The sequence below is a fragment of the Carcharhinus amblyrhynchos genome, chromosome 25, assembly GCF_965287045.1.
Source record: "Carcharhinus amblyrhynchos chromosome 25, sCarAmb.v2.hapA, whole genome shotgun sequence".
Classification (NCBI taxonomy): Eukaryota; Metazoa; Chordata; class Chondrichthyes; order Carcharhiniformes; family Carcharhinidae; genus Carcharhinus; species Carcharhinus amblyrhynchos.
In genome coordinates this window covers 3,504,290-3,517,371 of record NC_137348.1, presented here as the reverse complement: position 1 = coordinate 3,517,371, position 13,082 = coordinate 3,504,290, and the positions used below count along the sequence as shown (strand labels likewise).

Sequence of the window (13,082 nt, the reverse complement as noted above, 5' to 3'; positions counted from 1 at the left end):
AAAGGGGCGACTGGAAGGATGCCCACGGGGGGAGAGGCTGCGCCACGTTCTGGGGGTGAGGGAAAAGCAAGGGGAAGATCAGATTGACTTTTGTTTTTGCACAAACAAAATAATTATTTCACAATAAAGGCTGGAGTTGGGACCCGGCCCAGCGGCAGAGACCCCGAGACAAACCCGACATTAGAGAAAATAAAACAAAGAAATTCAATTAATTAAAACCTCAATCTCCTCAAATTTAAACATTCATTCACTCCGCCTCCAGGGAGAGGGGGGGGGGGGCGGTGCCCGGGGGCAGCAGAGGCTCCGCGTGGGGGGGGTCCCGGGGAGGGGGGCGGCGGAGGGGAGGGGTCGCGGGGGCGGCTCGGGGTGTGGGGGTCCCGGGGCGGCAGCGGCTCCAGCCCCCGGGCTGGGGGAGGGAGAGGGGGAGGGGGAGGGAGAGGGGGCGGGGGGGTATTGGTCCCTCAGGCCGGGGCCGGGGCCGGGGCCCGGGCCGGTGGGGGGAGGGGAGGCGGCCGGTGCCGCGGATCCCCGGCCTCCCGCTGCTCCGGCCGGCGGGGCGCTGGCGGCCTCGGCCTGTCCCTGCCTCTCTCCCCGGGCTCCGCTCCCCCGGCCCCGCGGGGGTTTTTACCTCTCACCGAGTCGACATTCCACAGGGCGCCGCCATCTTAACCGCCTCACCCCCTCCCCCACAGGACCAGCCACCTCCGCCAGCACCAGCAAAACAAATAAACCCCGGACTACTTCCTCCAGCGTCCCTCATTAAAAAAAAACCCTCAATCTGAGCCTCGGCGGCGCCAAGCCCCGCCTCTACCCCGCCATCCGAACATGCCCCCAGGAAACCCTCTCCCTCCCGGTGGCCGCCTGTGTGGATTTTAATGGAAGGGGAAGGGATCTGTGGAAATAGTCCCCGAGCCGCTTCACCCCCTTTCCCTCCCCAGTGCGCGGAGGGATATGAGGCGGCGCGTGACTGCAGGTGTCCCCCGCGCGCCTGCGCCGGGCTGGAAGGACCCGCATGACGTCACCGTCTTCTGGGGAAGAGGTTACTTGCGGGCACGGGGGGCGTGGCCTCCCAGCTGTCAACCACTGTATGTGGATAGGGGCAGAGATAGATGGGTAGAGGGAGAGATAGGAAGATGGATAGAGGGAGAGATAATTAGAGAGAAGGGTAGAGGGAGAGATAGAAAGATGGATAGAGGGAGAGATAATTAGAGAGATGGGTAAAGGAAGAGAGATGGAGAGAAGGACAGATGGAGGGATAAACAGTAACAGAGAGAGATGGATCGACAAGGAGAGGGATAAACAGTGATAGGGAGAGGGATGGAGAGAAAGAAAGAGATGGGTGGAAAGAAAATGAGGGGTAAACAGATCAGAGGTGATTTATGAGAAGATTTACGGAGTTATAGATAACACAAAAACAAAATAAGTAGGACCATTTAGCCCATTAAGCCTGCTGTGCAATTCAGTACCATAATGGCTGATCTTGGGTTCAACTCCATTTTCTCGCCCACTCCCCATTTTCCTTAATTCCCTGACAGAACAAAAAAAATCAGTCTATCCCAGCCTTAAATATATTCATGAGGTGGAGATGCTGGCAAGATTAAAGCACATGGGATTGGGGGAAGTGAACTGAGATGGATAGAAACTGGTCAGCAGAGAGGCAACAAAGAGCAGGGATTACAGGGTGCTTTTCAAATTCACAGGCAGTAACTAGTGAGGTGCCACAGGGATTGGTGCTAGGACCCCAGCTATTCACAATATATATTAATGATTTGGATAAGGTAACATCTCAAAGTTTGCAGATTAAATCAAGTTGGGTGGGAGGCTGAATTGTGACGAGGATGCAGAGATCCTTCAGCATGATCTGGACAGGTTGGGTGAGTGGGCAAATCAATGGCAGATGCAATATAATTTGGATAAATGTGAGATTATTCACTTTGGAAGCAAAAACAAGAAGACAGATTATTACCTGGATGTCTGTAAATTGGGAGAGGGGAGTGTGCAGTGGGATATGGATGTCCTTGTGCACCAGTCACTGAAGGTAAGCATGTGGGTGCAGCAGGTGGTAAAGAAGGCAAATGGTATGTTGGCCTTCATTGCGAGAGGTCTCAAGTACAGGAGCAGGGATGTGTTATTGCAATTATACAGGGCCCTGGTGAGGTCACACCTAGAGTTAGGTGCGCAGTTTTGGTCTCCTTTTCTAGGAAGGATGTTCTTGCTCTTGAGGGAACGCAGCCAAGGTTTACCAGGCTGATGCCTGGGATGGCGGGACTGATGTATGAGGAGAGATTGACTAGGTTAGGATTGTCTTTGCTGGAGTTAGAAAAATAAGACTTGAATTTTTTTCACAACCTGCTGATGTCCCAAAGTGCCTTACATTTGATGAAATGCTAAATGGCAGTTGATTTGTGCAACTCCTGCAAACCGCAATGTGATAATCACCTAATCACTGCTTCTTTTTGAGGTACTAATTGAGAGATAAATATTGACCATGACACCAGGGGAAACTCCCCTGCTCCTCTTCAAAAGAGTTCCATGGGATCTTTTATGTCCATTGAGAGGACAGACAGGACAATAGATGGGCAGAGTGACAGATCAAATGAGTTAACAAAGTTAACAGGGAACAAGACAACTTTTCATAATTACCATTGAACAAATGGGACAGGAGTCATTAAATTATTTTATTTTGGAATAGATAAATGCCATCAATAATAAAATTGAATATTAAAACTGTAATGTTGTACAGACAGTAGATGGGGATCTTTCACAATTTATTCTGAGTGAGGGATTATGGAGGATCCCTATCTCCTTGTACCAAATTTTAGCCAATTCGGAAATGAAATTGGGTGATAGTGCTCCCTGTTGGCTGGCAGCAGTTACTACAGAAATCAGGGTGTTACTGCTCTTCCTGTCGGATCACTTTGGGAACAGCACCAACAACGTAAACATCAACTCATTCAACAACCTACCACCTGTATCCCACATATTTACCCTGGTAATTCCCCAACCTGCACATTTTTGGACTGTGGGAGGAAACTGGAGCACCGGGAGGAAACCCACAGTCAGACTGTTGTCCAAGGCTGGATCGAACATGGGTTCGTGGCACTGCGAGGCAGCAGTGTTAACCACTCTGCCGCAGTACACACAGCTGCCACTGTTCATTGGAGGTGGAGAGAGTGAATGTTTGTGGATGGGGTGCCAATCCAGCAAGCTGTTTTGTCCTGGATGGTGTTGAACTTTGTTATTGGATCTCCACTCATCCAGGCAAGTGGAGAGTATTCCATCACACTCCTGACTTGTGCCTTGTGAATGGTGGACAGGCTTTGGAGAGTCAGGAGGTTTATTTAAGTTTATTTGTTTATTAGTTACAAGTAGGCTTCCATTAAAACTGCAATAAACTCATCACAGAATTCCCAGCCTCTGACCTGCTCTGGTAGCCACTGTGTTTATATGGCTAGTCCAGTTCAGTTTCTGGTCAATGGTAACCCTCAGGATATTGATAATAGAGGATTTAGCGATGGTAATGCCATTGAATGTAAAAGGGCGATGACTGGAAGAGGCTGAGATGAACCATCCACTCAGCACCTCTGGCTGAAGATGGTTACAGATGTTTGTTTTGATGGCTCCTCCATCAATGAGGCTGGGGATATTTGTGGAGACTCTTCCTTCAGCTTCCTACAGCCTCCCATTCATTGACTCTGTCTACACTTCCCGCTGTCTTGGCAAAGCAGCCAGTATAATTAAGGCCCCCACGCACTCTCGACATTCTCTCTTCCATTTTCTTCTGTTGGGAAAAAGATACAAAAGTCTGAGGTCACGTACCAACCGACTCAAGAACAGCTTCTTCCCTGCTGCTGTCAGACTTTTGAATGGATTTACCTTGCATTAAGTTGATCTTTCTCTGCACACTAACTATGACTAACACTACATTCTGCAGTCTCTCCTGTCCTTCTCTACGCACCGTATGTTTTGTCTGTGTAGAGCACAAGAAATAATACTTTTCACTGTATGCTAATACATGAGACAATAATAAATAAAATCAAATTCCAGTGAGTTGTTTAATTGTTCAGCACCATTCATGGCTGGATGTGGCAGGACTGCAGAGCTTAGATCTTTTTAAATGCTTACCTGCGATGTGGATGTTGTTGGACCAGCATTTATTGCCCATTGCTAATTGCCCTTGACTGGGAAGGTTCTAGGCTGTTTAAGAGTCAACTATATTGTTGTGGGAGAGAAGGATGGCAGATTAGATGGCTTTGTACAGCAATCGACAATGGTTTCATGGTCACCATTAGACTTTTAATTCCAGATTTCTATTCAATTCAAATTTCACCATCAGCTGTGGTGGGATTCAAACCGAGATCCTGGAACATTTTGGTGAGTCTCTGGATTATTTGTCCAGTAACAATACTGCTACACTACCACCAGTTGTTAAAATGTTAGCCTGAGATTGATAAATTTTGCTTTGTTGGACAAAAACATTAAGGAATATGGGACAAAGGAGGGTTTGCAAAGGGAGCTCACACATCAGCCATGATCTCATTGACTAATGGGACAGGCATGAGGGGCTGAATGGCCTCTTGTTCCCATGTTTTTAACCCTTATACAGGTAAATCATTCCTTAAGAGTATTGCAAAATGTGTTTCCCATTTCTGTTGCATCTTTTACAACTTCAGGATCTTAAAAATGGCAAATGGAATTTAATGTTGGCAAGTGTGAGGTGGTCCACTTTGGTAGGAAGAATGGTAGGAAGGACTATTACTTACGTGGCGAAAAACTGCAGCAGGCGACGGTGCAGAGGGACCTCGGGGTCCTTGTGCATGAGTCGCAAAAACCCAGCTTGCAGGTGCAGCAGGTGGTCAGGAAGGCGAATGGGATGCTGGCCTTCATAGCGAGGGGGATTGAATATAAAAGTAGGGAGGTCTTGCTGCAGCTGTATAGGGCATTGGTGAGGCCGCAGCTGGAGTACTGTGTGCAGTTTTGGGCGCCGCACCTGCGCAAGGATATTTTGGCCCTGGAGGGAGTGCAGAGGAGGTTTACTAGGCTGATACCGGAGTTGAGGGGATTGAGCTATGAGGAGAGGCTGAATAAACTAGGCTTGTACTCGTTAGAGTTTAGAAGAATGAAGGGAGATCTCATTGAGACGTATAAGATGATGAATGGGATGGATAGGATAGAGGTGGAGAGACTCTTCCCGCTCAAAAAAGACAGTAGGACTAGGGGGCACAGCCTCAAGATAAAGGGGAGGCGGTTTAGAACGGAGTTGAGGAGGAACTTCTTCACTCAAAGGGTGGTGAATCTCTGGAATTCTCTGCCCGTTGAAGTGGTGGAGGCTGCCTCGCTAAATATTTTTAAGAAGCGGGTTGATGGGTTCTTGATAAGAGAGGGGATTAAGGGTTATGGGGAGAGGGCGGGAAAGTGGAACTGAGCCACAACAGATCAGCCATGATCTTATTGAATGGCGGGGCAGGCTCGAAGGGCTAGATGGCCTACTCCTGCTCCTATTTCTTATGTTCTTATGGCCAGCGGAATATTTCTGAAATGTAGCAAGCAACAACAACCCGCATTTAGATAGCGCCTTTAGTGTAATGAAACGTCCCAAAATGCTTAGCAGGAGCCTCAGAAAATATGACACTGAGTCACATGATTAGGTCAGGTGGCCAAGGGCTTGGGTGTCATGTTTTAAGATGTAGATTTTAAAGAGAGTCTCAAAGGAGAAGAGAAAGGTGGAAAGGTTTAGGGACAGAATTGGAGCGTCTTGGAACTACTCATTATTGTAATGTAGGAAATGTGGCAGCCAGTTTCTGCACAGCAAGATTCCACAATAGCAATGTGATTCACCCAACTGTACAAACAATATATTACTGCAACTTTGCCCCCTGCTGAACAATAATGTCACTGCAGCAAAACACCAAGAATTCAATTTGTTTGCAGTGGATGGTGACACTGACACCTGCTGGAGGAAGGGCACTGCTGCAGAACACATCTCTGAACATCACAACAGCAGCTCTGACGAAGGGTCATCCAGACTTGAAACATTAACTCTGTTCTCTCTCCACAGATGCTGTCAGGCCTGCTGAGATTTTCCAGCATTTTCTGTTGTTGCTTCAGAACACAACCCTGCCATATTGTTGTACACTGGGTACTATCTAAGCAGAACTACAATTGATGAATCATGGTGGCACAGTGCTTAGCACTGCTGCCTCACAGCGTCCGGGACCTGGGTATAATTCCAGCCTTGGTGACTCTCTGTGTGGAGTTTGCATATTCTCCCTGTGTCTGTGTAGGATTTTTCAGGGTGCTCTGGTTTTCTCCCACGGTCAGGGATGGTATAGTAGTCAGCACTGCTGCCTCACAGAGCCAAAGACCTGGGTTCAATTCTGGCCTTGGGTCACCGCCTGTGTGGAGTTGCACATTCTCCTCATGTCTGCGTGGGTTTTCTCTGGGTGCTCCGTTTTCCTCTCACAATACAAAGATGTGCAGGTTAGGTTGATCGTCCATGCTAAACTGTCTCTTTGTGTCCCAAAATGTGTAGATTAGCAGGATAAATAGCAGGGGTTATGGGAATAAGAACTGGGTGGGACTGTTATTGGTGCAGGCTTGATGAGCCAAACAGTCTCCTTCTGCACTGTAGGAATTCTATGATATGCAGCTTAGGTGGATTGGCCATGGGAAGGTGCTCCTCAGCATCCAAAGATGTGCAGGTTACATGGATTGGCTGTGGTAAAAATGTACAGGATTATAGGGGTAGGGTGAGGGAGAGGGCATGGGTGAGAAAGTTGGTGCAGACTCAATGGACTGAATGGCCTCCTTTGGCATGGTCGGGATTCTTGGATTGTCAACAACAACTCGTATTTATACAGCGTCTTCAATGTATTATAAAATGAATGCACTGAGTAATTAATAAGGTATCCAAGGTGCTTCATTATAAAGGTAATTATTATTATATAAGTATTATTACAGTAAGTGGCCAGAAGTTTAATTAAAGGGATAGGTTTGAAGGAGAACTGAGAGAGGCAGAGTCGTTTAGGGAAAGAATTCTAGAACTGAGATGCCAGGATGTTGAAGGAATGTCCACCAATAGTGGAATGATTAAAACTGATGCACCAGAGGCCAGAATTAGAGGAGTGCAGAGACCTCCGAGAGTTGTGGGGCAGGAGCTGATCACAGAGATAAGGAGGAGTAAAGCCATTGAGGGGTTTGTAGATAAGGTTGAGAATTTTATAATCAGGTGGCGTAGTGGCACAGTGGCTAGTACTGCTGCCCCACAGCGCCAGGGACATGGGTTCAATTCCAGCCTTGGGTCACTGTCCGTGTGGAGTCTGAACATTCTCCTCCCCGGTTCTGTGAGGGTTTCCTCTGGGTGCTCTGGTTTCCTCCCACAGTCTAAAGATGTGCGGATTAGGTTGATTGGCCATATGAAATTGCCCCTAGTGCCAGGGGATTAGCAGGGTAAATAAGTGGGGTTATGGGGATAGGAACTAGATCGGATTGTGGTCAATGCAGCGTCGATGGGCCAAATGACCTCCTTCTGTAGGGATTCTATGATAATTGAGAATTTGCCTGACTGGGAACAATACTGGGGTCCTGGGACAATGGCATTTGGTGTGAGTTGTGACTGATAGGACTGAGGGGCAGGAATAGGTCATTTGCCCCTTCCAGCCTCCTCCACCATTCAATAAGACTGTGCCCTTAACTCCACTTTTGTGTCCAACTCCCTTAACCAGCCCCATCGTCAAAAAAGATCCCAATTGCATAAGTTAAATGACCCAGCTTATCGAGGGTAGAATGTGCAATGCTGGCTAGGAGTGTTAGAAAAGCCATGTCTGGGGATAGCAAAGATGTGGAGATACTAGCATTGGACTGGGGTAAACACAGTAAGAAGTCTCACAACACCAGGTTAAAGTCCAACAGGTTTATTTGGTAGTAAACGCCACTAGCTTTCGGAACGCTGCTCCTTCGTCAGGTGAGTGGGGAGTTCTGATCACAAACAGGGCATATAAAGGCACACATAGTTTATAGAATACTGATTAGAATGTGAATCTTTACACCTAATCAAGTCTTAAAGGTACAGACAATGTGACTGGAGATAACATTAAGCATAGGTTAAAGAGATTTGTATTGTCTCCAGACAGGACAGTTAGTGAGGTGTTGCAAGCCCAGGCAAGTTGTGGGGGTTACAGATAGTGCGACATGAACCCAAGATCCCGGTTGAGACCGTCCTCATGTGTGTGGACCTTGGCTATCAGTCTCTGTTCAGCGACTCTGCGCTGTCGTGTGTCGTGAAGGCCGCCTTGGAGAACGCTTACCCGAACATCAGCAGAGGTAAGCGTTTTCCAAGGCGGCCTTCACGACACACGACAGCGCAGAGTTGCTGAGCAGAGACTGATAGCCAAGGTCCACACACATGAGGACGGCCTCAACCGGGATCTTGGGTTCATGTCGCACTATCTGTAACCCCCACAACTTGCCTGGGCTTGTAAAACCTCACTAACTGTCCTGTCTGGAGACAATACAAATCTCTTTAACCTATGCTTAATGCTATCTCCACTCACATTGTCTGCACCTTTAAGACTTGATAAGGTGTAAAGACTCACATTCTAATCAGTATTCTGTAAACTGCCTTTATATGCCCTGTTTGTGATCAGAAAAGCTAGTGGCTTTTACTAACAAATAAACTTTAACCTGGAGATGGCAAAGGCATGGATGAGGGTTTCAGCCGTAGGAAAGCAGAGTTGGGTTTCAAAGTTCCATACTTTTCAATATCCCATCACTTATTAATAATTTGTGAATTATATTTGTTTACAGTACAAGAAAAATGCAGCAATCTGTGCACAACACTTACTCATTGTTCATCATTGCCTCCCTCGGATGCAAATGAACATGAGTTTAGATAAAATATTTCATACAATAGATTTTTTAAAATTCCAATTCGATCCGATCAAGTTCAATTCAGAATCTTAACAAGTTGAGGCATTCCCGATCCAAGCTGACAGGACAGAGCTCTCACCTCCTCTCCTGGGCTTGATCTATATGATCCAAGCTGATTGGAGTACGCATTGCTTCCCCTCCAAGGCCTGATCTCATTTGCATCTTAGTCAAAAGGCCGAGATGCCGCTTTTAAAAATTGCTTCAAGTTAAGATAAGATGTAACCTAATGACTTCAACCAAGCACAGCACGTCGATACTACACTTTTTTTTCCAAAAATATACTTTATTCATAAAAACCTCAAATAAACGATTGCAAATCTACATGGCTTTGAATTGCAAACAGTGCAGAATCAAAACATTTTTACAGTTTTATACAAATTACAGTCATTGCATTTCAATACTTAACGCTATATACATGCCTCAATAAATTACCGTGTGCCGTTATTGCTCACTTGATCTTAGCCAAAAGGCCGAGATTTCCTGTCTAAAATAACGAAATGAAAAGTGCAGTTAACCTGTAAAATTCCCCAACTTTTTAAACAGTTTGACACTGTCTCTAATTCAGGGCACGCAGTATTACACTCAGCCTTTTGGCTAAGATGAAGTGTAGCGTGTGCTGTACATAGTTAAGTCGTTAGGTTACATTTTGGGTAAAAGAATAGTTTTTTCTGGTTATATTGCATTGTTGCCAGCAGGCGGTGCTGTTACTCCAGGCCGCCGTTTGACATTTCTATAAAAAGAATTTGTGTTCATGCCCCCAGATAACCTGGAAGTGTTTCACATTCAATAGATACGTTTCTGAAATGTAGTCTCTGTTGCTCTGCAAATAAAGAATTTGAAAATCCACAATCCCTGAGAAAACTCTTTTCCACTCCCCATAACATTCACCTGCATTTGCTCCCTCGCTGCTGAACCAGTCTTTGCTACTCCAATACTCGGCCCCCTGTCTGCAACCTGTTTAAACCTGAGCTCATCCAAAAGTCAGTTGTCCATCTCAATCCCATATTCACCTGTCTTCTGGTTCCCCAAGGTTTACAATTCACCCTTCACAGACTCCATAATTTCCACCAATCTTACATTTTGCTCACATCACAAAACTTTACAATCATAGAATTCCTACAGTGTGGAAGGAGGCCATTTGGTCCATGGAGTCTGCACTGACAACAATCCCCCCCCATGTCCCATCCCCATAACCCCCCATATTTACCCTACCACTAAAAGACACGTTAGCATAGCCAATCAGCCTAGCCCACACATCTTTGGAGAAACTTTGTTTTCCTTTGGCTCTGATAAGAACATAAGAAATAGGAGCAGGAGTAGGCCATCTAGCCCCTCGAGCCTGCCCCGCCATTCAATAAGATCATGGCTGATCTGAAGTGGATCAGTTCCACTTTCCCACTTTCTCCCCATAACCCTTAATTCCCCTGTCTATCAGAAACCTATCTACCCGTGATTTAAATATATTTAGCGAGGCAGCCTCCACCACTTCAACGGGCAGAGAATTCCAGAGATTCACCACCCTTTGAGTGAAGAAGTTCCTCCTCAACTCTGATCTAAACTGTCCCCCCCCTCTTATCTTGAGGCTGTGCCCTCTAGTCCTGCTGTCCTTTCTAAGCGGGAAGAATCTCTCTACCTCTACCCTATCTATCCCCTTCATTATCTTATACGTCTCTATAAGATCCCCCCTCATCCTTCTAAACTCCAACGAGTACAGACCCAGTCTATTCAGTCTCTCTTCATAGTCCAACCCCCTCATCTCCGGTATCAGCCTAGTGAACCTCCTCTGCACTCCCTCCAGGGCCAAAATATCCTTCCGTAAGTGCGGCGCCCAAAACTCCACACAGTACTCCAGCTGCGGCCTCACCAGTGCCCTATACAGCCGCAGCAAGACCTCCCTGCTTTTATATTCTATCCCCCTCGCTATAAAGGCCAATCTGATCTATCCCCACACCACAGATCTTCAATTTACAGGAATGGTTCTGGGGATGAATAACTCCAGTTATGCAGATAGACAGAAATTTAATTCTGTTTTGAACAGAAAGTTCCAAATGTGAATGGATAAAAAGCCGAGCTCAGCGCTCCCATCTGCTGGCAGCCAGCGGTAGTCATGATGTGGCGATGCCGGCATCGGACTGGGGTAAACACAGTAAGAAGTCTGACAACACCAGGTCCAACCGATTTATTTGATAGTAAACTCGCAAGCTTTCGAGGTTAAACTCTTTGTCAGGTGAATTCTGAGGCCAGAACTCTCCGTTCACCTGACGGCGGTGTTGCAGGCCGGTGTAATACTGATTTGTGACCAGCAGAGGACGTGCGTATGTCATTGTCCCAAACTGGCCAAAGCGCCCCTGTTAGAAATGGAGCCACGCTGCAGCTTTAACCCTTCCCTGTCTCAGCTTCAATTGTCCCATGTACATTGTAGAATCATAGAATCCCTTCAGTGCAGAAGGAGGCCATTCAGCCCATCAAGTCTGCACCAACACAGGCCCTATCCCCGTAACCTCATTTACCCTGCTAATCCTCCTAACACGAAGGGACAACTTAGCACGGCCAACCCAGCTAACCTGCGCATCTTTGTTTGGACTGTGGGAGGAAACCAGAGCACCCGGAGCAACACATGCAGATATGTGACACGGGAGAATGTGCAGACTCCACACAGACACCGGAATTGAACCTGGGTCCCTGGCACTGTGAGGCGGCAGTGCTAACCACTGTGCCACCGTGGATCTGCAGAGATGGCTCAGGGTGCCTGGATAGACCTGATTAGGGAGTTCTCCGGGTGAGACGTTCTAATTGTTTGCTGCGCTTCTGTGGCTACAGGAAACGGCTTACGAATGTCTGCAAGAGGGAACAAGAAAGTGTGAAAAATGGGCAGGAACAAAGAAAGGCCATTCAGCCCCTTCAGCTTATTCCTTCATTCAATGAAACCCAAAGATGTGCAGGTTAGGTTGATTGGCCATACTAAAGTTGCCCCTTAGTGTCCTAAGATGTGTAGGTTCGGGGGGATTAGTGAGGTTATTGGCTCAAGGTCTGGGTAGGATGCCCTGTCAGGGAGTCAGTGCAAACACGATGGGCTGAATGGCCTGATGCTGTACTGCGTGGCTTCTATGATCTTGGCTAATTTCACACTAACCTCAGCGCCTTTGCCCCAGATCACATTTTTCAAACAAAAAAATGATCAATCTCAGGTTCAGCATTAATTGACTATCAATTTGATTTGATTTATTATCGTCACATCTATTGGGATACCGTGAAAAGTATTGTTTCTTGCATGTTAGAGAGACAAAGCATACCGTTCATAGAGAAGGGAAGGAGACAATCCAGGACGCAGTGCAGAATGAGAAATGACTTGATTGAAGTGTTCAAGATTGTGAGGGGCACGGACAGAGTGGATAGGGAGTAGCTGTTTTCTTTAGTTGAACACTCAGTTACGAGGGGGACACAAGTTAAAGGGAGGCTAAGGGGGGATTTGAGGAAAAACCTTTTCACTCAGAGGGCGGTGAGGGTCTGGAGTGCACTGCCCAGGAGGGTGGCGGAGGCAGGATGCCTCACATCCTTTAAAAAGTACCTGGGTGAGCACTTGGCACACCATAACATTCAGGGCTATGGGCCAAGTGCCAGCAGGTGGGATTAGGTGGGCAGGTCAGGGCCTTTCATGGGCCGAAGGGCCTCTTCTGTACCGTGGGATTCTGTGATTCTAGTTTTACACTCATAGCTAGGGTGTAGAGAAAGATCAACTTAATGTGAGGTAAGTCCATTCAAAAGCAGCAGGGAATAAGATGTTCTTGAGTCGGTTGGTACGTGACCTCAGACTTTTGTATCTTTTTCCCGATGGAAGAAGGTGGAAGAGAGAATGTCCGGGATGTGTGGGGTCCTTAATTATACTGGCTGCTTTTCCAAGGCAGCGGGAAGTGTAGACAGAGTCAATGGATGGGAGGTTGGTTTGTGTGATGGATTGGGCTACATTCACGTAGTTCCTTGCAGTCTTGGGCACAGCAGGAGCCCAGACCGAGCTGTGATACAACCAGAAAGAATGCTTTCTATGGTGCATCTGTAAACATTGGTGAGAGTCGTAGCTGACATGCCAAATTTCCTTAGTCTCCTGAGAAAGTAGAGGTGTTGGTGGGGCTTTCTTAACTCGGGGAAGCCGGGAC

The 13,082-nt window shown here is 47.0% G+C and overlaps 1 protein-coding gene across 3 annotated transcripts in view; it reads right to left on the bottom strand.

The window, feature by feature from the left end:
- Window positions 1–692, bottom strand: part of tsc1b (TSC complex subunit 1b) — a 57,195-nt gene extending 56,503 nt beyond the window's left edge. For 2 of the 3 annotated variants that reach the window (XM_080212528.1, XM_080212533.1), the window contains exon 1: window positions 629–692. The gene's annotated coding sequence lies outside the window, so the exon portion shown is untranslated. The remainder of the gene's footprint in view (window positions 1–628) is intronic. The other variant, XM_080212529.1, reaches the window with a different exon arrangement.
- Window positions 693–13,082: the final 12,390 nt, after the last annotated feature.